The sequence below is a fragment of the Triticum urartu genome, chromosome 2A (genome assembly GCF_056163025.1).
Source record: "Triticum urartu cultivar PI428250 chromosome 2A, HENAU_Tu73, whole genome shotgun sequence".
Taxonomy (NCBI): domain Eukaryota; kingdom Viridiplantae; phylum Streptophyta; class Magnoliopsida; order Poales; family Poaceae; genus Triticum; species Triticum urartu.
Genome location: NC_141874.1, coordinates 662,728,914 through 662,754,558, shown reverse-complemented (window position 1 = coordinate 662,754,558; position 25,645 = coordinate 662,728,914). Strand labels below are relative to the sequence as shown.

General features: G+C 44.9%; 1 long non-coding RNA gene and 1 pseudogene across 2 annotated transcripts; one reads left to right on the top strand and one right to left on the bottom strand.

Annotated features, from left to right (window-relative positions):
* The first annotated feature begins 2,121 nt into the window (after positions 1 to 2,121).
* On the top strand, positions 2,122 to 6,319 carry LOC147986514 (uncharacterized). Of its 2 annotated transcripts, XR_015615213.1 has the most exons (4): positions 2,122 to 2,269; positions 2,414 to 2,446; positions 2,985 to 3,953; positions 5,991 to 6,319. It is a non-coding gene; the product is annotated as an uncharacterized LOC147986514 (long non-coding RNA). The 2 variants fall into 2 exon arrangements; XR_015615212.1 differs by lacking the exon at positions 2,122 to 2,269 and having other exon boundaries at positions 2,277 to 2,446.
* A 2,848-nt stretch (positions 6,320 to 9,167) lies between these two features.
* LOC147986513 (uncharacterized) overlaps positions 9,168 to 25,645 on the bottom strand; it is a 29,214-nt pseudogene continuing 12,736 nt past the window's right edge.

Genomic DNA, 25,645 nt, shown 5'->3' with positions numbered 1-25,645 from the left:
TTAACACTAATCTAGATTATTCTGAGTAGTAAACTGGATTCGTATAGTAGAACAATTATTTGGAATAAGCTCCAAATAGAACGTGGTAGCTGCATCTAGGAGATGCCATAGAGATTTGCGAAGTACATACGGATCTGAATGTAGCAGACCCGTTGACTAAAACCTCTCTCACAAGCATAACATGATCAAACCCAGAACTCATCGAGTGTTAATCACATGGTAAATGTGAACTAGATTATTGACTCTAGTAAACTCTTTGGGTGTTAGTCACATGGGGATGTGACCTTGAGTGTTAATCACATATCGATGTGAACTAGATTATTGACTCTAGTGCAAGTGGGAGACTGTTGGAAATATGCCCTAGAGGCAATAATAAATTGATTATTATTATATTTCCTTGTTCATGATAATCGTTTATTATCCATGCTAGAATTGTATTGATAGGAAACTCAGATACATGTGTGGATACATAGACAACACCATGTCCCTAGTAAGCCTCTAGTTGACTAGCTCGTTGATCAATAGATGGTTACGGTTTCCTGACCATGGACATAGGATGTCGTTGATAACGGGATCACATCATTAGGAGAATGATGTGATGGACAAGACCCAATCCTAAGCATAGCTCATAGATCGTGTAGTTCGTATGCTAAAGCTTTTCTAATGTCAAGTATCATTTCCTTAGACCATGAGATTGTGAAACTCCCGGATACCGTAGGAGTACTTTGGGTGTGCCAAACGTCACAACGTAACTGGGTGGCTATAAAGGTACACTACGGGTATCTCCGAAAGTGTCTGTTGGGTTGGCACGAATCAAGACTGGGATTTGTCACTCCGTGTGACGGAGAGGTATCTCTGGGCCCACTCGGTAGGACATCATCATAATGTGCACAATGTGATCAAGGAGTTGATCACAGGATGATGTGTTACGGAACGAGTAAAGAGACTTGCCGGTAACGAGATTGAACAAGGTATCGGGATACCGACGATCGAATCTCGGGCAAGTGTCGTACCGATAGACAAAGGGAATTGTATACGGGATTGATTAAGTCCTTGACATCGTGGTTCATCCGATGAGATCATCGTGGAACATGTGGGAGCCAACATGGGTATCCAGATCCCGCTGTTGGTTATTGACCGGAGAACGTCTCGGTCATGTCTGCATGTCTCCCGAACCCGTAGGGTCTACACACTTAAGGTTCGATGACGCTAGGGTTATAAAGGAAGTTTGTATGTGGTTACCGAATGTTGTTCGGAGTCCCGGATGAGATCCCGGACGTCACGAGGAGTTCCGGAATGGTCCGGAGGTAAAGATTTATATATGGGAAGTCCTATTTCGGCCATCGGGACAAGTTTCGGGGTCATCGGTATTGTACCGGGACCACCGGAAGGGTCCCGGGGGTCCACCGGGTGGGGCCACCTATCCCGGAGGGTCCCATGGGCTGAAGTGGGAAAGGGATCCAGCCCAAAGTGGGCTGGGGCGCCACTTTCCCCTAGGGCCCATGCACCTAGTGTGGGGAAACCCTAAAGGAAGAGTCCTAGGAGGGGAAGGCACCTCCTAGGTGCCTTGGGGGGGAGGGAATCCTCCCTTGGCCGCCACCCCAAAGCCCATCTAGGCTGCCGCCCCTCTAGGGGTGGGAACCCTAGAGGGGGCGCACCCTCCTCCCTCTCCCCTATATATAGTGAGGCATGGGGCTGCCCATAACACGCGATCTGATCTCTGCCTGTTGGTGCAGCCCTCCCTCTCTTTCTCCTCATATCTCGCGGTGCTTGGTGAAGCCCTGCAGGATTGCCACGCTCCTCCATCACCACCACGCCGTTGTGCTGCTGCTGGATGGAGTCTTCCTCAACCTCTCCCTCTCTCCTTGCTGGATCAAGGCATGGGAGACGTCACCGGGCTGTACGTGTGTTGAACGCGGAGGTGCCGTCCGTTCGGCACTAGGATCATCGGTGATTTGGATCACGACGAGTACGACTCCATCAACCCCGTTCTCTTGAACGCTTCCGCTTAGCGATCTACAAGGGTATGTAGATGCACTCTCCTTCCCCTCGTTGCTAGTCTCTCCATAGATTGATCTTGGTGACACGTAGGAAAATTTTGAATTTATGCTACGTTCCCCAACAAGCACCCCACAGCAGCGCCGCCGAGCACCCAACTGACACGGCACTGCCGCTGAGCCACTCCACCGGCGACGACCCTCCTCCGCCGAACGCGTTCCCTCATGGCGACCCTACTTTGCGAGCCCCCCCGAGCAGGCCTCCTCCCTAGGTGTGTGGCCACAGAGCAGAATTGAGGGCGCAAAGATTGTTACCGACATGGCGCGCGCGACGAATACCTTGTTGCCTTCATATTCTGCTTTTGTCCTAGATGATGTTGTTGATGCTACTACTTTTCTTAATGATCCTCGTGCAGTCGATGGAGCCAGGAGTTCTTCAGATGGGATTGGTGAGTGCAATAGTGTTGGAGTGTGTGGACATTTTTTTCTCCAGGGAAGTCAAATCAGTGGTGGTTCTGTTGATTGCATTGATGTAATATTTGTATTCTCTGAAGGTGACGGTTCTGATTTAATCCCTTTGAACCCAAGTGAGGCTGATAGCCTAAATAAATGTTTGCTCTAAGTAACATAACATCTATAACTTTTGTATTTAGCCTTCTATTGCATCAGGGGCAAACAAGTGCTATCTTGTTTAAGTTTTACTTTCCTATATTGTAGAGTGCTTGATTGTAGGACTACACATGTTGAATCGTGATAACTATGGCATTAGGTTTCTCAAAGCCAAAGTTCAATTTTTACCACCCCACTGAGATTCTAGTGTAGTTCTGTTGGTGTTAGAAATATACCTCGTAGTAGGACATATATAGATGGAACACTCGTTCCTACAATTCAGCAACCAAAGTGTGTTCCTTTTCCTTCCACAGTTACTTGCTTATCTACTTGAAATCTAATCTTTCAATTATAATGTGCCATAAATTTTCTTTTAAGGAAAAATAATGGAAAAAGGGAAGAGATGAAGATGATGCTGAAGCATGAGTGCGAGAGAGGCTAGTAAAACTTAAAGCAAGGAATGGTGCGGACTTTGAATGTTTTGGGTCCTAAAAAATTCAAATATAAATGAAGATTCTGGAGGCTGAGCCAGTCAATGACAAACTAATAGGAGGAAGGTGATATAACATGCTTCTGTTTGGTTACTGCATCAATTATAAAACTGCATCTACTACTTCAGTTTTGAGGCACTTCATACACCATCTTGTTTTGTTATTTGTAGCGCACTGAATTAATGCCTACCGTTGAAGTAACTCGAGTTCTTAGGTCCAAAACGACTACAGATGTTGAGGACAAATACATGTGGATGGCCTTGAGGCGGTCTCCAAGCCTTCACAAACTTTCTGAGGGTAATCAATGAACGGTTCCTTTATGAAGAACTCCTACCGCTGATGAGTCCCAATTATATGATTATTTTATAAGTATTCTTGTGCCTACTCAGTAGGCTTTGTGGGATTTTACCACGTTCGCGCACTTTTTGCCGTTTTCCTCATATAACGCTTCTCTGAACTATATATTATTATATGGAAGAAATCTCAGAAGATGGTAGTGAAATCACATAATTAAAGTGATAATCACCTACCATATAAGAAGGAAGCAAATTGGGCGAAGAAGCAATTGTCGCAAGATCTCTAGGACAAAAGACGGTGTTCCATATGACTGCGCCCGCTCGTATGAGCAGTCGTATGGAGTGCCATCGCCGCCGCCTGGTCAACTATATTCAGCCCATGAAGACAGATCGTGGATCAGATGTCGGGAGACACCAGAAACTCATCTAGAAGTAGGAACCCTAGCCACCGGAGTAATCCGAAGAGAGGAACCGACAAGAGGGAGGCCATCGCCTCCACCATCTTCACCAAGAAGGCTCCAACATCATCCCCACTATCATCATCATCATCATTCACCAATGTAAGTGCATCAAGTAACCCCTTAGTGGTTTTGGAGACAAATGGGTTGAGGGACAAGCCTCCCAAGACGACACCTCCATGAAGGAAACGATGTGCATAGTGCCACTGCCGTCCAATCCAAGGCGGATTTAAGACTTTCGTCTGGGAGGGGGTTGAGGGTAGATAGGAGAGACCTTGGCTTCGCCTCCAAAGAGAATAAGGACGTCGAAAGATGTCGCCGCTGCCGGGCTGAACCAGTCGACCAAAGTTTCCTTTGGTCTCAATCCTACACCACCAACCTCGGTCTGCTCAGGATCCACAAAGTCAACCGGAACCTACAGAGAAGAGAGTGTCATGGGCTCAAGCTCAACCCTCCATATCTGGCAATGAGGGAGGTCGTGCTGCTCCGCGGTCGCCGTGTTGGCACCACATCACTGGCGTGGGCGAAGACACGGTCCATCTGCCCGAACACCGAGGAACCAAGGGACCGCTTGAGGGCGAGGTGGCAGCCACCAGCCTGTGTCGCCCGACGAGCCAGACTGGCCTTTTGCGACGTCGCCAGATGGGCGCCGCCGCACAGGCCGTCGTCTGCACCGGGCCGAGCACACACCTCCAAAGGTCTGTCCGCAGCCGTCCGCACTAGCCACTACCGTCGTCGGAGTTCTAGCCGGAGCCGCGCCGCGCCTCCGGGTGCAGTTGTCGCCCCACGTGGCGCAGCTCCACAAGAAAGGGAGCAAGTGGCCCTGCCGCTGCCTACGCCGGCCGGGGTTTGCCCGGTGGCGATAAGAAGGAGGTAGGGGAGAGCTGGCGGCGGCGCTAGACTCGCCCTCCTGCTCGTAGGTTAAAGATGAATACACATCAAGATGTCCAGATAAGGTGAAGGCATTGTAGAGGAGAGGAAGCAAGCAAAAAGGCCTGACTAAATTAACATGTCTTTACTTCTAGCTTAGATGTCGTTGAAATGAGAAGGAGAGTCAGTTACAGGATGTGCTGATCTGCGAGTAACATTAGGGAAGGCAACAACAAATCCTTCGGGTACACACCCAAAAGCTAAAGTGATGAACTAAAGAGAAAATACAGACTTGCCAAATGGGATATCATCTGTCGACCAAAGGACCAGGGGGGCCTTGGTATTGAGAATCTTGAAGTCAAAAATAGATGTCTTCTCAGTAAGTGGCTGTATAAATTATCAGTTGAGACTAAGGCCACGTGGGCGCAGATTCTACGTAGTAAGTATCTGCAGTCCAAGACTTTGTCCCAGGTGACAGTGAGACCGGCTGACTCGCCTTTTTGGAAGGGACTTATGAGAGTCAAAGTGGCCTTCTTTAATAGGACAAAGTTTATAGTCGGTAATGGCACCACCACTCGTTTCTGGGAGGATACTTGGCTTGGTGAAACGCCGCTGGCGCTTCAGTATCCGTCCCTGTATAGTATTGTTCAACGACGTGATGCTTTTGTTGCAACGATTTTGCAGTCCATTCCCCTTAATATTTAGTTTAGGAGGACGCTTGTTGGCAACCGGTGGGAAGCGTGGCTCCATTTGGTGAGTAGACTGATGGAGGTTCAGCTATCTCATCAGTCCAATCAGTTGTGCTGAAAACTTACTAGGTCTGGAGAGTTCACAGTTAAATCGATGTATATCGATGTCATTAACTCTAGTGCGATTCCTAGTTCCAAATATGTTTGAAAAGTCAAAGTTTCTTTGAAAATTAAAGTGTTTATGTGGTTTGTACATAAACAAGTCATTCTAACATAGGATAACTTGGTAAAGCGCAACTGGACAGGATCTACTAGGTGTAGTTTCTGTGATCGGGATGAAACTATCAAGCACTTATTCTTTGATTGCCCATTGGCCAAAGTGTTGTGGCACATGGTGCACATTGCCTTTAACATTTCTCCTTCGAATTCTGTTAGTACGTTATTTGGAACGTGGCTTGTTGGGATAGAGTCGGAAACAGCTAGACACATTCGCGTAGGAGTATGTGCTTTGTTGTGGGCAATTTGGAATTGCGGAAATGATTTGGCTTTTAACAGAACAACAAAAATTCATTTTTTGCAGGTTATTTTCCGGGCCACTGCGCTGATCCGTACGTGGTCGTTACTCACTCCGACGGAGGCCAGGGAGTGTTTGGTTACTGGATCTATCCGCTGAGAGAATGTAACTCAGGATATCTTCAATCGGTTTGGCTAGCAGTCATGTAATAGGATAGGCGATTAGTTTACCTATCTTTGTTATGCTAGCCGGTTGTGGCGTATTGGCATTTGTGTTTGGCGTTGTGGCTCTCCGTGAGCTTGCAGTTATTTTGATTTCAGATTGTAAGACCTTGTTGAACCTCTTTATTTATCTATAAAGGTGGTCGTATGCATCGTTCTGATGCAGAGGCCGGGGTGTTCTCCCTTTTCAAAAAAACACACACCCAAAAGCTAGCCATTTCTGATGGTTCAACAATCAAATATGCAAAGTAAAAACTACTACAACACCGGTTCACTTCTTGCCATGGCGCCTAGATTTTTTGGGTTTCTTCTTGTCTTTCTGCTTCTGCGCAGTCATTTTTGAAGCTTGGGCCACCGCCGCTTCTTCTTTGGCCAATGCCGATTCCACCGTCACGTTATTCCCTCCAGTTTCGGCTTTTTTGTATGAACATTCATTCAACCCATCAACTTTGCCAACGTGCTGTGGGGCAACAGCTGCAGCTGCCCTCCCCATGCAATCTTTTTTTACGGATGCCATTTCAGATTGGGAACAGCGGACAATCTTCCGTAGTTTGTTCTCACCATCTTTCCCACATAGATGAATAGAGGTCCTTGGCAGTCACACAAGCACTCTTCCCCAGCCTGCATTAACAAACAATGTGTAGGGACGGTGACTTTTGACCAAACCTCGCTTCGCTCCGCTCGGGGCAACGCGGGCGGCGACCCAACCCTAGCCACCGAACCCCCTCCGCCTCCCTCCCACTCGTCGCCGCCGCCAGAGGGGTTGCCGGCGAAGGCTGCGCGACTGCCAAGGAAGGCGGCGGCGAGGCCTTACTGCTTCGTCTTCTCGCGGAGGGCTTCGGAAGCCGAGGCGGCGGCCTCGGGCGGTGCCGCGACGCCGGCTCTGCGGCGAGCGGCGCTCGCTGGTGCTCCTCCTCCCCCTTGGCTGTGCGGGCAGCGAGCGGTGGAGGCGTCGGGCGCAGGTCGCGGCGGGTGGCCTGGTGCCCCTGGCTGTGAGTCAGATCTGGAGGTCCTTCCTCCCCCATCCTTCGCCTTTTCCCCACTGGATGTGGTCTGTGGTGATAGATGGTCACCGGATCCATGGAAGGTGGGGACGCCGGAGGTGCGAGATCGGTCCAAGAGAAATCTTTGGCCGGCTTTCCGGTCACGATGGCGGCAACGCCTGCTGGCGCCGTTCCCCTTCTCGGAGGTGCCATCGAGGTTCGATCCCCGCCCCCTCCCTTCTCATACCCGGGTGAAAACCTTAGCCAGTTCTGGGCTTGGCGGCAGCGGCGCGGCTTCCGCGCCGTCACCTTGCTGAAGGTGCCGTCTTGGGTGAGTTGGGGGTGTGCACTGGCGTTTCGATGCGGTTTTCCGGCGAGCAGCGACTCGGCAGTTGAAGGTAGCGCCGGGATGCCAATTTTCACAACATTAGCTCCTTGTATTTGTCTTGTAGACCGGCCGTGTGTGTGTGTTTGCTTGCCGGTGTGTCGGCGCCATTGCCATGGTTGGGGAGGGGATAGGGTTCCTCTCCCTGTGAGCAGCAACACGATGTTGGCGGTCTGGACATTAATTCATTGAGCATTGATCTTATCTCAGCTACAGTCGCTTATCATCTCTTCCATTTGTTCCATCGGCGTCCTCGTCCTTCAGCAGCTTCGTTTCTTCGTGTGTGACCCAGTGATCTGCGGTTGGGCTCTTCTCCTGGCGATCTTTGCTCAGTGGGCTGGTCATGCTGAGAATCTCCCAAGGTGCTCCAGAATATATATCGTTCCTTGCTCTAGGGTGAGTTGCTTCAATTTCCGACAGTCCGGCGCCCTTCGATCCAGGATGAGGGGCAGGGGTCCCCTTCAGAATTGGAGAGGGAAGGTTCAATGGCGGTGGTCTCCTTTTCGGAGTGGATGAGGGCGTGTTCATCTCCACTAGGCGGGTTCTCCTCTTGAAGTTCTCTCGCTGTCTTGCTTCGGTGTGTCATTCGCGTTGAAGGGCTCCCTCGGCATTAAGCTAGTTTTTCTGTAGTTTCTTCTTGTGCTTTCTGTTGAGGTGCTTGTAGGCTGCTTTTGTAGCACCTTGTATCTGCCGTTTTCAGTTTCTTTGTTTTTCTTTCTAATTGTAAGGGCAATTGTTTTTCCTGGCCGGTTGATGGCTTTGTTAATTCAAAGCCGGGCTCTGCTTGAGCCTTCGTTCTAAAAAAACAAACAATGTGCATGCTCAAATTTGAATCTTTTACGAGATATGTAACACATAGTCATTTACCTTTCACAGAAAGGTAGTATATATCATGCAAAAAAGGAGGGGCATTATTACAACATTACATTCACATTTGTCCTCTCAACTGAAATACTACATTATCATCTTAAACATTTGCTTACCTAGCAGAACGCTCTTCAAATTCATTGCAGATGTGTCTAACCTCTTCCAACAATTGTTCATCCATCTTTTTTGGAGGGCCTCTTTGCTCCACCCAGGAAAGGGCACTTCTGAGGAATTTGATAATAATCCATGCATCTTTCTGCAGAGCTTGACTTTTAGAATATACTAAAAAAACTTGGCATTTGTGGAGCATTGGAACAAACTGGAAGGTAACAAAACAAACATTGAAACATACGAAACTCACCTGGGAATGCTTGCTGACTCGAAATGCCTCCAATTTCTCCCAGAAGGGAATATTCTCATTACTTATGGTATTTGAGTCTTCTGGACAAAAACGGTCAACTACCTTCTCAATATCTTTCCAATCTGCTCTGCTAATTATGTCAGCATTTATGTCCCGAAAGATTGGCCGGACTTTGCTTGAATTCATAACTACCATGTGATTTTCAATTGCTGCGAGTGCATCAACAAATACCATTCTGAAGTTGCTAAGTGTTTGAGAACTCATTTGCAAAGAATGAAGAATCTTCTGAGAGAACCCCAAAGGTAAATCCTCAAAAACATGGTACATCCGAAGGAAATGTGTGACCTCATAGCAATCCCCCACCTTAAGATTTGGTGTAACAACATAAATATGAGGACTAATCTCTGAAGGACTCGGGCGTATGAACTAGTCGGGGTAGAAGTCTTCTGAAACCACTCTTTTATCATACACCTGTTTGACAAGAGATTCCTGACTGACTGGAATATGAAATGTCCTACTGATAATGGTATTTCTGATAATGGCATTTCTTCTAGAATCAAACCTGGCCTAGGGAACGTAAAGAGGTATGTTGCGCTGGTACAACACTTTAGCACCTTGACTAGAATAGATTTTGCGCAAAATACACAACAAGTCGGTAAAGAATACGATGAAGCTAAGAAACCAAGGAACTCTATGAGATCCACATAGCATACTGGGGATATGTAGTCCGGTTCAGCTGTCCAGTTTGCATTCATCGTAAATTCAAGGGCAAGCTTAAAGTTCAAGATCAAGGGGGGTCTGCCCATAAACCCACCAGCAAATGTAAACATCTTCAAAGGCTGAAATTTTTTTGCCCACTCAGATTCTTTGTCCATGTATTGCAGAAGTCTTGAAAACAACAGATCATCCGACTGACGTGATCTGCATGGTCCTACATGTAGCAGAAACATGGCAAGTCTTCCAAGATGCCCATGAGTCAGTTTCTTATTTGTTGGCCTGAGATATGCGCCAAGGGAATCAGTAATCAGAGCATATGCAGTTGGTAAGTCAAGCATAGACAAGAGGGGCTTCACTGTCCCATCCCTCCAAACATGAGAAAGGAACTCAAAGAAGCGCCTTTCGCACTGAACATAGAAGCTTCTTAACTTTATGGTACTTGGTTTGTCACTTTCTGACAGACCAAACTCTAGCCCCTTCAGAAACATTGCAACTTCATACATGATAAGGATAGTTCTCCCCAGGGCATATGAAGATGCTTGCTTCGGAGAAAATTGAATGCAAGATAACTAATCGAGCACAGTCAAACTAATTGAATGTAGCTCATGCATCCAGAAAGTCTGAACATATGAATGAAACTGGATAGAATCCATCCAACCTATGTTGCCATCGTGGTGCAAAAAGCCTATGAATTGGCCACCCAAGACTTGCCAATGATTTGGCGTGAAACTGAACTGAAGGAGTTGAGGTGGGCTGGGCGCACCAAAAAATTGATGCCCATCCAAATAGAATGCCAAGCCTAGTCAACGACCAAAATTTTGGATCGGCATCTGAGGGCTGCAATCCAAACAGCCCCTGCTAGGTCAGAAAGATAACTTGAGTTCATGTTACTAGGAACCAGATATCGGTCACTCGCACCATCTTTTATCAACCCAAAGTATCTAGCACAAAGATCATCATACGTAATTGCACAATCATTTGATTCTTGACCATCAGAGTGACGAAGATGAGACAGTACTTTAACTACGATTGACATCCAATAGTTCCATACATATAATAGAGTTTCAGGTGATATCTGGTTACAGGCCAGCATATCATTACGACACCTTTCATTTTGTGATCCTTCCGCTAACCCCAAATTGTATCCAGAAGCTTCAGACTGGAGATGAACACCAAGAAGAAAACAAGCACCAACAAGTTCTACTAACAAGTTTCCAGATTCTCGACCCATAAGGAAGGCACAACTTAAAATGGCAAGGGATTTAGGCTCACATTTCAGTGCACATGCTCCATACTTATCATAGCAGAAGCAGCAAGCGTGGACTTCATTTGCCATATCAATGGTCTTCACTGCAATTGTGTTAGACCAACTCATACTCCTATTTGAAGACCGCAGAGACTTGGTAACAACACCGCAGACAACAAAATCTGTAGCATCCGTAAATTGCCCCGTGAACTTAAGCATGTCTGCTCCTTGCAAGACATATGTACCATCCTTTTCTATTTCCTGCAGCTTCAAAAAAACAAGCCACTTCCATATTTAACTTGAGCAGTTCATCAACAAGATTCCTAGAGTTTAAAAATGCCTGAGCATGATCCATAGAACCAAAAGCCTTAATAAATGGCAGAATGTTCTTGATGTCTCCACCTCAAAATAAGAGTGTGGTTTTCTGTAGCTCAGACTACACGGTACCCCTTATCTTTGCCATCCATTTATGCATCAAGATCCGTGCAAACACATTTATCTTTTTTGTTTTTCTCAAACGACACAACATATGGACTTCAAATTTTACAGAACAACAATACATTCTAACTACAATATAGGAAAAAACTTTCAGATTTTTTCATGCATTTTAAATACTTGAAATAATATTTTTATTCAAAGAAAATCTCATTTTGTATATTTATATCAGACCAAAAAATCTAAAAGTTTTTTCACACATTGATGTTCTAATGTTTGTTTGGTCTGCAAAGTTTGAAGTTCATATGTTGTTTCATTTTCGAGAAACAAAAAAGAGAAATCTTGTTGTTGTTAGTTAGTTGGAGAGTACGGATCTCAAATCAAGGCTGGAGGGTTGAGGATAAGAGGTTCCATGTAGCCTGAGCTACAAAGAAACTTTGTATCAAAATAATGTTGGGCACAATTTTCTAGATACATCTTTCTAACTGCAGAAAGCTCGACAGACTCTGAATTCTCGACCAAACATTCCTCCTTCAACTGTTGTAGGAATTGCAACCCCGGAATGAATAATTTTCCTTTCAGGCACATGGAGAAACACTTGGTATAGCATTTAGCTTTCAAGTAAGCTTCAGCTGCCTGTAACCAGCATTCAGTCATGGCATGACAGTCACCAGCATCCTCAAGCCTGGAAGTACCACATTTCTGCATATAGACCATTCCTATTGCAAGGTAAACAATGTTTAGTTAGACAAGAGTTTGATAGAGTGTGAAGTAATGACTATCTGTGTTCCGTGTGAAGGCTGGAAAATAACATGTATGCAACAACACTACAAAAAAAAGACACATCCGTGACATTTTGGGCCGAACGAAATTTTTTTCTCATACATATGACACTTCTATGACGATAATTGTGACAAAACCCAGTATCATCATAGATGTGGTGGGATCCTACTTCTATGAAAAAAAATCATGACAGAAAATGGACTTTTCGTCCTGGGCGGGCCGGAGACGCAGCTGCATGACATTCTTTGGGCCGTCCATGACGGAAAAAACCATGGTAGAAGCGAGGGCGAGGAAAATTTCAGGGAGTTCCCGGTTACGGTGGGAGGTCGGGGCGGAGAGATGCGCATTTCTCTCGTACACGTACGCGCGGGTGTGCGAGGCGTTGGCTTTAACTGAACCCGAGCGAGGCGTTGGGCTCTAACTGAACCCGAGCGATTGCACTGCAGACTACGCGTTACTGAACCCGAGCGATCGATCGATGGGTGTTAACTGAACCCGGTCGAATGATTCCTTCGCTACTGCTGCTAACTGAAGCCGATCGATTGGATGAACAGTGAGTGTTGCAGGGGGGGTTGGATGAACAGTGAGCGGTGGCGTTGCCTCTGGATGAACAGGACCCCGTGGTGTGGAGGGCTGGATGAACAGTAGACGGTGGAGGGGTGCCCATGGAGGGGTGGTTGAACAGGACCCCGTGGTGTGGAGGGCTGGATGAATAGTAGACGGTGGAGGGGTGGTTGAACAGTAGCCGGTGGAGTAGCGCGCGGTGGAGGCTGGATGAACATGAGCCCGTGGAGGTTGGAGGAGGTCGACGGTAGCCCGTGGAGGTTGGAGCAGGTCGACGGTGGAGATGAACAGTATCCCGTGGAGTCCCGTTTTGCGGTACGCCACACCCCTCCCGATGAACAGGACCCCCCGTTTCGACCGTAGGAGGTCCGTTTCGTCCGTTTTGCAGTACGCCACACCCCTCCCGATCAACAGGACCCCCGTTTCGACCGTAGGAGGTCCGTTTCCTCCGTTTTGCGGTACGCCACACCCTCCCGATCAACAGGACCTCCGTTTCGACCGTAGGAGGTCCGTTTCCTCCGTTCTGCGGTACGCCAAGCCTCGTTTCCATCGCCTGTTCCGTCCAAGCCCTCCCGATGAACACGACCACACATTCCGTTCCGACCCAGCCGGTTGGCTCCCACGCGTTCCGTTGCCTCCCGATGAACACGACGCATTCCGTTGCCTCCTGATGAACACGACGCATTCCATTGCCTCCCCATGAACACGACGACGACGCTGTTTCTCTGTTCCGACCCAGCCATGTACACGAGCCCTGGCCGTACGTATGCGCGAGTAGGCGTTCGAGACCCTGCCCGTATGTACACATACGTGGCCGTATTTCTTTCTTGCACCCTGGCCGCTGTATGTATGTGTACATGCTACATGCGCGCCTCTACTACGACACGTGCGCGCATCTACATCGACCAGTATGTACGTACACGTTCGCGACTAGAATGACAACGCTACGTACGCTTCGACCAGGTGGGTCCCGGCTGTCAGGCACTTCCTTGCCTGCGAAGATGTAGCTGGTGGGTCCCAGCAGTCAGGGGGGCGAATCGTTTTTTTTTCCCGGATGCACTTCCTTGCGTGCGAAGGTGTAGCTGCTAGGTCACAGCAGTCAGGGGGGCGAATCGTTTTTTTGCCCGGACGCACTTCCTTGCGTGCGAAGGTGTAGCTGGTGGGTCCCAGCAGTCGGGGGTGAATTGTTTTTTTTTCCGGATGCACTTCCTTACGTGCGAAGATGTAGCTGGTGGGTCCCAGCAGTCAGGGGGCGAATCGTTTTTTTTCGGACGCACTTCCTTGCGTGCGAAGATGTAGCTCGTGGGTCCTAGTAGTCAGGGGGCAAATCATTTTTTTCACGAAATACGGTGGCCTTTCTGGTGGGTCCCCGCTATCAGGTGGAGGAATAATTATTTTGCGCGTAATAAGGAGGCACTTCCTTGCGGCTGCCGTGGACCCAGCTGTTAGCCTCTCCACGTACAGTCCACGTCCGATGGAAGTCGTTCCTTGACCACGTTGACCACGCCGCGCCGAGAGCACCAGGGCGGTGGACGACGGTGAGGCCTAGGAAGGGGACGACGCGGAGCCGGGGAAGACGCGACAGTGGATGCACACGCGGAGAGGAGTACGAGGGTTCACTGGTTCGGCTGCGCTGCCGTCGCCGCTGAATAACAGGGGGTGTGGGTGAGTGGAGGGATGGTCTGGCCAGCGGTGGGAGTAGTAGGGGGCGGTGAGGCCTCCGGGGCAGCACAGCCGACCACGGGAGGCAGGAGCAGGCGGCACGACCGGCGCTACTTTGGGCGGCTGGAACAAGAAGACCAGAGGTTGAAGAAGCACGACAGCCGTTGGATGGACATCGTACGGTCACTGCAGCTAGAATCATTTATATTGACTAAGTTGACAAAGTCCTTGGTACGTCAACTTAGTAGGCCCACAGGTCAGCTTCCGAAACGGTGCGCCCCAGATGTCAGGGGGAGGAATCATTTTTTGGGCGGGTGAAGCTAGAATATCTGAGATTGAAGAAGAAGCACGGCATCCGTTGGATGGACATCCAACGGCCACTTCTGCTAGAACCATGTGTTGACTATAAGTTGACAAAGCCTTGCATACGCGCCAACACTGTTTTTTAGGGGACGCATCAACTTAGTAAGGCCAGAAGTGTGTGGCAGAGAACTTATAGCCCATTTGAGATTTGTAAGAATGTGTAGCCCATTTTTGAATTCTAATGGAATTTACTACAGCCCATTTACAGTTTGTTAAAAGTACAGCCCATTTCAACCAACCGTTCAAAACAGAATTCAATAAAATTTCCCACATTTTGATGGGATCCGAAATATTTTTATCCCGAAATTTCTAGTCAGATTAAATACAATTTCAATATAAATTTATATTACGTAAAAATCCAACGAAACATTGTGCTCGCAACAATTAATGAAATTAAAATTTTCAATATCCAAAAATAATATTTTATAAAGTAATCACGTGTTTGGTGCATTTTTTTATAGTTACTGCCCAGTTTTTATAATTACATCCCATTTATTATTTCTTAAAGCCCATTTTCTTGTTAAGCCTAATGCATCCCTCCTAGGAAAGATTTGCAGCCCAGCGGGGCGGAGAATAACAGCTTGACCTTGTCTGGGTATTCCTAAAAAAAGTATAGCTAGGCTAGCCATTTTCAGCTTGAAAAAATTAATATTTGGGCTGGATATCTGGCCTGGGCTAGACGGGCCACAACCCACCCAGTTAATACCTGCAGCGATGTTTTCGTTGTTGTTCAGAGGAGAAAAATTAATATCTGGGCTAAACATCGAAAAACTCTAAAGTGCTCACATCTCAAAAACACAAATACTGCTTGAGCTGCTTGGTCCCAGCTGTCGGCCGCTTCTTGTACAATTCTCTCGTTTATTGACTACTACATAGGTTGACAATGGTGTGGGACCGTGATATCAGGAAACCAGAAGGAAGCAAAATAAATTATATATATATATATAATAAGGAGGCACTTGCGTACGTGAGGCTATGGACCTAGTGGGTCCCCATTGTCATCCTCTCCAAGTAAAGTCATCTCCTTGCCCGCGCGCGCTTTCTGCCCGGAACAGTCAGCGCCGCCCGCCCCGCTTTCCGGTGCAGGCGATTGCTCCACCTTCAAACGACACAAGTGTCGTCCGTCCGTCCATCTGTCGCCTACATTAATGATACGCGGTTGCCGAGGCGGTTACTCCGGCGCCACACGTCCGTCCCTCCGCCCGCCCACCATTGCTATATAAACTGCTGCGCCGGCCATAGCCGTAGTCATCCGCATCCGTTCCCTTTCTCTTGTCCACACCACTACTGCCCACCATGGCTTCCTCGCACTCTAGCGCTCTTCGGGACAGGCGGACGACGGACCACAAGGAGATGGCAGCCATTGCTGCCGACCGGCTGGCCGGCAGGCAGCCGGAGGACGACGACCCAATGGAGAACATGGTAGTCGATGATCCGGCGCCAACCCCCTCCTCCGCGCCATCCTCGCCGGTGCATTGCACCATGACCATCGGCGAGGCCCGTGCCTAATATATGGACAGGGTGAGGCAGATGCGTGAGGAGCAGTTCCGGGAGGCGCAGGCCGACACTGCCTACAACCACCATCTCCTCCAGGAGCACCTGCAGGCGGAGGAGAAGATCGCCGCGGAGCGGGCGGAGCAGGAGGCGCTGCTCGACTCGTACCGCTCCGCCCGCAAGGGCCGCCTCGAGCGCTGGCGGTACCGCATGCGGGAGGCAGAGGCTGCGGCCGCCTGATACGTCCATTTTGCATCATGCTTTTATATCAATATTTATTGCATTATGGGCTGTTATTTCACATTATGTCACAATACTTATGGATATTCTCTCTTATTTTACAAGGTTTACATAAGGAGGGAGAATGCCGGCAGCTGGAATTCTGGGCTGGAAAAGGAGCAAATATTAGAAACCTATTCTGCACAACTACAAAAGTCCTGAAACTCCATGGAACACCTTATAATAAATAATGAAAAAACCTCGCCAAAGATGAAGACCAGGGGGCCCACACCCTGCTCACGAGGGTGGGGGCGCGCCCCCCCTAGGGCGTGCCCCCTACCTCGTGGCCCCCCTGGTGGCTCTCCGATGACCATCTTCTGATATATGAAGTCTTTCCTCGAGCAAAAAAAGAAGAAGCAACCTTTCGAGATGAAACTCAGCCGCCACGAGGCGAAACCTTGGCAGATCCAATCTAGAGCTCCGGCAGAGCTGTTCTGCCGGGGAAACTTCCCTCCCGGAGGGGGAAATCATCGCCATCGTCATCACCAACGCTCCTCTCATCGGGAGAGGGCAATCTCCATCAACATCTTCATCAACACCATCTCATCTCAAAACCCTAGTTCATCTCTTGTATCCAATTCTTGTCTCCAAGTCCTGGATTGGTGCTAGTAGGTTGCTAGTAGTGTTAATTACTCCTTGTGGTTGATGCTAGTTGGTTTAATTGGTGGAAGATCATATGTTTAGATCCTATATGCATATTAATACCCCTCTGATTATGAACATGTTTATGCTTTGTGAGTAGTTGGGTTTGTTCCTGAGGACAAGGGAGAAGTCTTGCTATTAGTAGTCATGTGAATTTGGTATTCGTTCGATATTTTGATTAGATGTATGTTGTCTAGCCTCTAGTGGTGTTATGTGAACGTCGACTACATAACACTTCACCATTATTTGGGCCTAGAGGAAGGCATTGGGAAGTAATAAGTAGATGATGGGTTGCTAGAGTGACAGAAGCTTAAACCCTAGTTTATGTGTTGCTTCGTAAGGGGCTGATTTGGATCCATATGTTTCATGCTATGGTTAGGTTTATCGTAATACTTTTGTTGTAGTTGCGGATGCTTGCAATAGAGGTTAATCATAAGTGGGATGCTTGTTCAAGTAAGAACAGCACCCAAGCACCGGTCCACCCACATATCAAATTATCAAAGTACCGAACGCGAATCATATGAACGTGATGAAAACTATCTTGACGATATTCCCATGTGTCCTCGGGAGCGCTTTTCCTTATATAAGAGTTTGTCCAGGCTTGTCCTTTGCTACAAAAAGGATTGGGCCACCTTGCTGCACTTCATTTACTTTTGTTACTTGTTGCTCGTTACAACTTATCTTATCACAAAACTATTTGTTACCACTTATTTCAGTACTTGCAGAGAATACCTTGCTGGAAACCGCTTATCATTTCCTTCTGCTCCTCGTTGGTTTCGACACTCTTACTTATCGAAAGGACTACAATAGATCCCCTATACTAGTGGGTCATCAAGACTCTTTTCTGGCGCCGTTGCCATGGAGTGAAGCGCCTTTGGTAGGTGGAATTTGGTAAGGAAAAATTTATATAGTGTGCTGAAATTTACTGTCACTTGTTTACTATGGAAAGTAATCCTCTGAGGGGCTTGTTTGGGGTATCTTCACCCCGACCAGTAGAGCAAAGAGTTGCTCCTCAACCTACTGAACCTACTGAAAATGAAAATGAAAATGAAAATACTTGCTTTGAAGTTCCTTCGGGTATAATAGAAAAACTGCTAGCTAATACTTTTTTAGGAGATGGAACAAAACATCCTGATGAACATCTAATATATGTGGATGAAGTTTGTGGATTATTTAAGCTTGAAGGTGTACCTGGAGATGTTGTTAAGAAGAAGGTCTTCCCCTTATCTTTGAGGGGAGATGCATCGACATGGTATAGGCTATGTGATGATATGAGGTCTTGGAATTACAAACGATTGAAATTGGAATTTCATCAGAAGTTTTATCCTATGCATCTTGTTCATCGTGATCGCAATTATATATATAATTTTTGGCCTCGCGAAGGAGAAGGCATCGCTCAAGCTTGGGGGAGGCTTAAATCAATGTTATATTCATGCCCCAATCATGAGCTCTCAAGAGAAATGATTATTCAAAATTTTTATGCTCGGCTTTCTGGTAACAATCGCACCATGCTTGATACTTCTTGTGCTGGCTCTTTTATGATGAAGACTATTGAATTCAAATGGGGTTTATTGGAAAGAATCAAACACAACTCTGAAGATTGGGACCTCCACAATGGTAAGGAGTCAGGTATGACACTTAAGTTTGATTGTGTTAAATCTTTTATGGATACCGATATTTTCCGTAAGTTTGGCACTAAATATGGACTTGATTCTGAGATAGTAGCCTCTTTCCGTGAATCTTTTGCTACTTATGTTGATCTCCCCAAGGAGAAGTAGTTTAAATATCATCCTCCCATAGAAGTAAAAGTAGCTGCACCTATTAAAGTTGAAGAAAAGACAATCACTTATAATGATCCTATTGTTCCTACTTCTTATGTTGAGAAACCACCTTTCCCTGTTAGAATAAAGGATCATGCTAAAGCTTCAACTGTGGTTCGTCAAAGAAATATTAAAACATATACACCTCCTGAGCAAGTTAAAGTTGAACCTAATAATATAGATGGGCATGTTATTTACTTCTGTAATGAAACTGCTAGAATTGCTAAACCCCGTGATACAGATAAACCTAGACCTGTGGTAGGCATGCATGTTATTTCTGTCAAAATAGGAGATCATTGTTATCATGGCTTATGTGATATGGGTGCTAGTGCTAGTGCAATACCTATTGACTTATACAAAGAAATTATGCATGACATTGCACCTGTTGAGTTAGAAGAAATTGATGTCACTATTAAACTTGCTAATAGAGATACTATATCACCAATGAGAATTGTTAGAGATATTGAAGTCTTGTGTGGGAAAACTAAATATCCTGCTGATTTTCTTGTTCTTGGTTCCCCACAAGATAGGTTTTGTCCCATTATATTTGGTACACCCTTCTTGAATACTGTTAATGCTACCATAGATTGCACAAGGGATGTTGTTACCGTCGGCTTAGATGATATGACTCATGAGTTTAATTTCTCTAAATTTAGTAAACAACACCATGAAGAAGAATTGCCAAGTAAGGATGAGATTATTGGTCTTGCTTCTCTGTCGTACCTCCTAGTGATCCTTTAGAACAATATTTGCTAGACCATGAGAATGATATGTTTATGAATGAAATAAGGTAAATAGATGAAGTATTCTTTAAACAGGAACCCATTTTGAAACACAATTTGCATGTTGAAATCCTAGGGGATCCCCCTCCACCTAAGGGTAATACTATGTTTGAGCTTAAACTGTTGCTTGATAATCTTACATATGCTTATCTTGATGAAAAGAAGATATATCCTGTTATTATTAGTGCTAACCTTTCAGAGCATGAAGAAGAAAGATTATTGAAAACTCTGAAGAAGCACCGTGCTGCTATTGGATATACTCTTGATGATCTTAAGGGCATTAGTCCCACTCTATGTCAACATAAAATAAATTTGGAAGCAGATGACAAACCAGTTCGTGATCCTCAACGACGTCTGAATCCTAAAATGAAAGAAGTGGTAAGAAAAGAAATACTAAAGCTTCTGGAGGCAGGTATAATTTATCCCGTTGCTGATAGTCAGTGGGTAAGTCCTGTTCATTGTGTCCCTAAGAAGGGAGGTATTACTATTGTTCCTAATGATAAAGATGAATTGATTCCACAAAGAATTATTATAGGTTATAGGATGGTAATTGATTTCCGCAAATTAAATAAGGCTACTAAGAAAGATCATTAACCCTTACCTTTTATCGATCAAATGCTAGAAATATTATGCAAACATACACATTACTGCTTTCTAGATGGTTATTCTGGTTTCTCTTAAATACCTGTGTCAGCTAAAGATCAATCAAAGACTACTTTTGCTTGCCCTTTTGGTACTTTTGCTTATAGATGTATGTCTTTTGGTTTATGTAATGCACCTGCTACCTTTCAAAGATGCATAATGGCTATATTCTCTGACTTTTGTGAAAAGATTTGTGAGGTTTTCATGGATGACTTTTCCGTCTATGGATCTTCTTTTGATGATTGCTTGAGCAATCTTGATCGAGTTTTACAGAGATGTGAAGAAACTAATCTTGTCTTGAATTGGGAAAAGTGCCACTTTATGGTTAATGAAGGGATTGTCTTGGGGCATAAAGTTTCTGAAAGAGGTATTGAAGTTGATAAAGCCAAGGTTGATGCTATTGAAAAGATGCCATGTCCCAAGGACATCAAAGGTATATGAAGCTTCCTTGGTCACGCCGAATTTTATAGGAGGTTCATTAAGGACTTCTCAAAAATTTCTCGGCCTCTGACTAATTTATTACAAAAAGATATACCATTTGTCTTTGATGATGATTGTGTAGAAGCATTTGAAATACTTAAGAAAGAATTAGTCTCTGCACTTGTTGTTCAGCCACTTGATTGGAATTTACCCTTTGAAATTATGTGTGATGCTAGCGATTATGCTGTAGGTGCTGTTCTAGGGCAAAGAGTTGATAAGAATAAATGTTATCCATTATGCTAGTAAGACTCTAGACAATGCTCAAAGAAATTATGCAACTACTGAAAAAGAACTTTTAGCAGTTGTATTTGCTTGTGATAAGTTCAGATCTTATATTGTTGATTCTAAAGTAACTATCCACACTGATCATGCTGCTATTAAATATCTTATGGAGAAGAAAGATGCTAAACCTAGACTTATTAGATGGGTTCTCTTGCTACCAGAATTTGATTTGCATATTGTTGATAGAAAAGGAGCTGAGAACCCCGTTGCAGACAACTTATCTAGGTTAGAGAATGTTCTTGATGACCCACTACCTATTGATGATAGCTTTCCTGATGAACAATTAAATGTCATAAGTACTTCTCGTAGTACTCCTTGGTATGCTGATTATGCTAATTATATTGTTGCTAAATTCATACCACCTAGCTTCACATACCAACAAAAGAAAAAGTTCATCTATGATTTGAGACATTACTTTTGGGATGACCCACATCTTTATAAAGAAGGAGTAGATGGTGTCATTAGACGTTGTGTACCTGAGCATGAACATGAACAGATCCTACGCAAGTGCCACTCCGAAACTTATGGAGGACACCACGCGGGAGATAGAACTGCAATAAGGTATTGCAATCCGGTTTTTATTGGCCTACTCTCTTCAAGGATGCCTGTAAGTTTGTCCTATCTTGTGATGAATGTCAAAGAATTGGTAATATTAGTAGACGTCAAGAAATGCCTATGAATTATTCACTTGTTATTGAACCATTTGATGTTTGGGGCTTTGATTATATGGGACCCTTTCCTGCCTCTAATGGATATACACATATTTTAGTTGATGTTGATCACGTTACTAAGTGGGTAGAAGCTATTCCAACTAGTAGTGCTGATCGTAACACTTCTATTAAAATGCTTAAAGAAGTTATTTTTCCGAGGTTTGGAGTCCCTAGATATTTAATGACTAATGGTGGTTCACATTTTATTCATGGTTCTTTCCGTAAAATGCTTGCTAAATATGACGTCAATCATAGAATTGCATCTCATTATCATCCTCAGTCTAGTGGTCAAGTAGAATTGAGTAATAGAGAACTCAAATTAATTTTGCAAAAAGACTGTTAATAGGTCTAGAAAGAATTGGTCAAAGAAACTTGATGATGCATTATGGGCCTATAGAACTGCATATAAAAATCCTATGGATATGTCTCCGTATAAAATGGTATATGGAAAAGCATGTCACTTACCTCTCGAACTAGAACATAAGGCATATTGGGCTATTAAAGAGCTCAATTATGATTTCAAACTTGCCGGTGAAAAGAGGTTATTTGATATTAGCTCACTTGATGAATGGAGAACCCAAGCTTATGAAAATGCCAAGTTGTTTAAAGAAAAGGTTAAAAGATGGCATGACAAAAGGATACAAAAGCGTGAGTTTAATGTAGGTGATTATGTATTGCTATACAACTCTCGTTTAAGATTTTTTGCAGGAAAACTTCTCTCTAAATGGGAAGGCCCCTATGTTATCGAGGAGGTCTATCGTTCCGGTGCCATAAAAATCAACAACTTCGAAGGCACAAATCCGAAGGTGGTAAACGGTCAAAGAATCAAACATTATATCTCAGGTAATCCAATAAATGTTGAAACCAATATTATTGAAACCATAACCCCGGAGGAATACATAAGGGACACTTTCCAGAACGTTTCAGACTCCGAAAAGGAATAGGTATGTGGTACGGTAAGTAAACCGATTCCAAAACAGTTTTTAAGGCAATATTTCTCCGTTTTGGAATATTTAGAAAAATAGAAAAATAAGTAGCAGTCCGGGAAGGACACGAGGGCCCCACGAGAGTGGAGGGCGCGCCCTACCCCCTTGGGCGCCCCTACCTCGTGAGCACCCCGTGTGCCTTCCGGACTCCGTTTTCTTGCATGATACGTATTTTGGTCGGTAAAAAATCACTTTATATTCTACTAAAGGTTTTGACTCCCGTATCACGCAAATATCCTCTGTTCTTGTTTTGGGCTGTTCTCTGTCAGGGTTGTCAAGGCCAGGCATCATGTCGTCCCCCTCCTCCAACAACGGTGACAAAGATGCTTGGCTAATGAAGATAGAGCTGAAGAGGGAAGAGCCCATGGAGATCAACAAGGATGAAGGGATCAAGAAGGCCACGGAGAACCAAGCTCCGGCAACAGAAGACATCCTTCAACTTGATCACAATCTTCTTACCCCAACTGAGATCGAGGATTTCCAGATGATTGAGTTAACTTGTATTCAAAACAAGTATCTCACAAGTGAAAATATTTTGTTGAAGGAGCATATCTTTTCACTCAAGGGCATTATTCGCAAGCTAGAGGACCTCTTACGCTCGATGTGCGACTATCCATCACCTCCACCTTCTTCACCAACCAAGGAGATATAATCACATGCGTATGGGCACTCCCCTTGGCAACTGCCAAGCTTGGGGGAGGTGCCCCGGTATCGTATCACAATCACAACTCCTATCTTTACCGTTTTCCTTAGTTCGATCCTATTAGTAGTATTTTGACCTAGTAGAATAAAGTTTATGGCATGATCTAGTTTTGAGTTTTGCCCTATGATTTCTCTATGTAATCGAGTCCGTGAGCTATATAATAAAGATTAGTGTTGTGTCAAGGGATTGCTTATTTTTGCCATGATCCCAAATAAAAGAAAAGAAAAGAGAAAAAAATAAAAAGAAACAAAAGTTCATATTGATCTTATTGAGAGTAATGACTTCACATAGGAAGAGTATGATGATTTAAAAGTTGTTGGGAGTTGACAAACATAGTTTTGGTCATCGTTGCAATTAATAGGAAGTAATAAAGAAAGAGAGGTCTTCACATATAAATATATTATCATTAACATCTTTTATAATTGTGAGCACTCATTAAAATATGACATGCTAAAGAGTTGATATTGGACAAGGAAGACAACATGATGAGTTATGTTTTCTTATATCCGAGATAAAGTATGTTGTCATGGATCCTCCAACATGTTGAGCTTGCCTTTCCCCCTCTTGCTAGCCAAATTCTCAGCACCAAGTAGAAATACTACTTGTGCTTCCAAATACCCTTAAACCAGTTTTGCCATGAGAGTCCACCATATCTACCTATGGATTGAATAAGATCCTTCAAGTAAGTTATCATCGGTGCAAAGCAATAAAAATTGCTCTAAATATGTATGATTAGTGTGGGAGAAATAAGCTTTATGCGATCTTGTGATGTGGAAGTAATAAAAGCGACGAACTGCATAATAAAGGTTCAGATCACAAGGGGCAATATAAAGTGACGTTCTTTCGCATTAAGATTTCGTGCATCCAACCATAAAAGCGCATGGTAACCTCTGCTTCCCTCTGCGAAGGGCCTATCTTTTATTATTATATTCTACCTTATGCAAGAGTCATGGTGATCTTCACCTTTCCTTTTTACATTTTATCCTTTGGCAAGCACAGTGTGTTGGTAGATCCTGATAGATATATCTAATTGGATGTAGTGGGGCATGAGTTATTATTGTTGACATTACCCTCGAGGTAAAAGGTTGTGGGGCGAAACTATAAGCCCCTATCTTTCTCTGTGTCCGATTAAAACTCCGTAACCACAAGTATTGCGTGAGTGTTAGCAATTATGAAGGACTAGATGATAGTTGAGTATGTGGACTTGCTTTTTAGCTCTGACGTAGACTCTTTCTGATGTTATGATAAATTGCAATTGCTTCAATGACTGAGGTTATAGTTGTTGGTTCTCAATAAGGTTTCTGATTCATACTTTCGCATTGTGAATAGATCATCACTTGAACATAAGTAATCATATGAAATATCTATATATGTTGCTGTTACGAGAATAATCATGATGCCTTCATGTCCGTATTTTATTTTTATCGATGCCTCTACCTCTAAACATGGGGACATATTTATTGTTATCGGCTTTCGCTTGAGGACAAGCGAGGTCTAAGCTTGGGGGAGTTGATACGTCCATTTTGCATCATGCTTTTATATCAATATTTATTGCATCATGGGTTGTTATTTCACATTATGTCACAATACTTATGGCTATTCTCTCTTATTTTACAAGGTTTACATAAGGAGGGAGAATGCCGGCAGCTGGAATTCTGGGATGGAAAAGGAGCAAATATTAGAGACCTATTCTGCACAACTCCAAAACTCCTGAAACTCCACGGAACACCTTATAATAAATAATGAAAAATCCTCGCCAAAGATGAAGACCACGGGGCCCACACCCTGCTCATGAGGGTGGGGGGCGCCCCCCTAGGGCGCGCCCCCTACCTCGTGGGCCCCCTGGTGGCTCTCCGATGACCATCTTCTGATATATGAAGTCTTTCATCGAGAAAAAAAGAAGAAGCAACCTTTCGGGACGAAACTCCGCCGCCATGAGGCGAAACCTTGGCGGATCCAATCTAGAGCTCCGGCAGAGCTGTTCTGCTAGGGAAACTTCCCTCCCGGAGGGGGAAATCATAGCCATCGTCATCACCAACGCTCCTCTCATCGGGAGAGGGCAATCTCCATCAACATCTTCATCAGCACTATCTCATAGCAAAACCCTAGTTCATCTCTTGTATCCAATTCTTGTCTCCAAGTCCGGGATTGGTGCTAGTAGGTTGCTAGTAGTGTTAATTACTCCTTGTGGTTGATTCTAGTTGGTTTAATTGGTGGAAGATCATATGTTCAGATCCTATATGCATATTAATACCCCTCTGATTATGAACATGTTTATGCTTTGTGAGTAGTTGCGTTTGTTCCTGAGGACAAG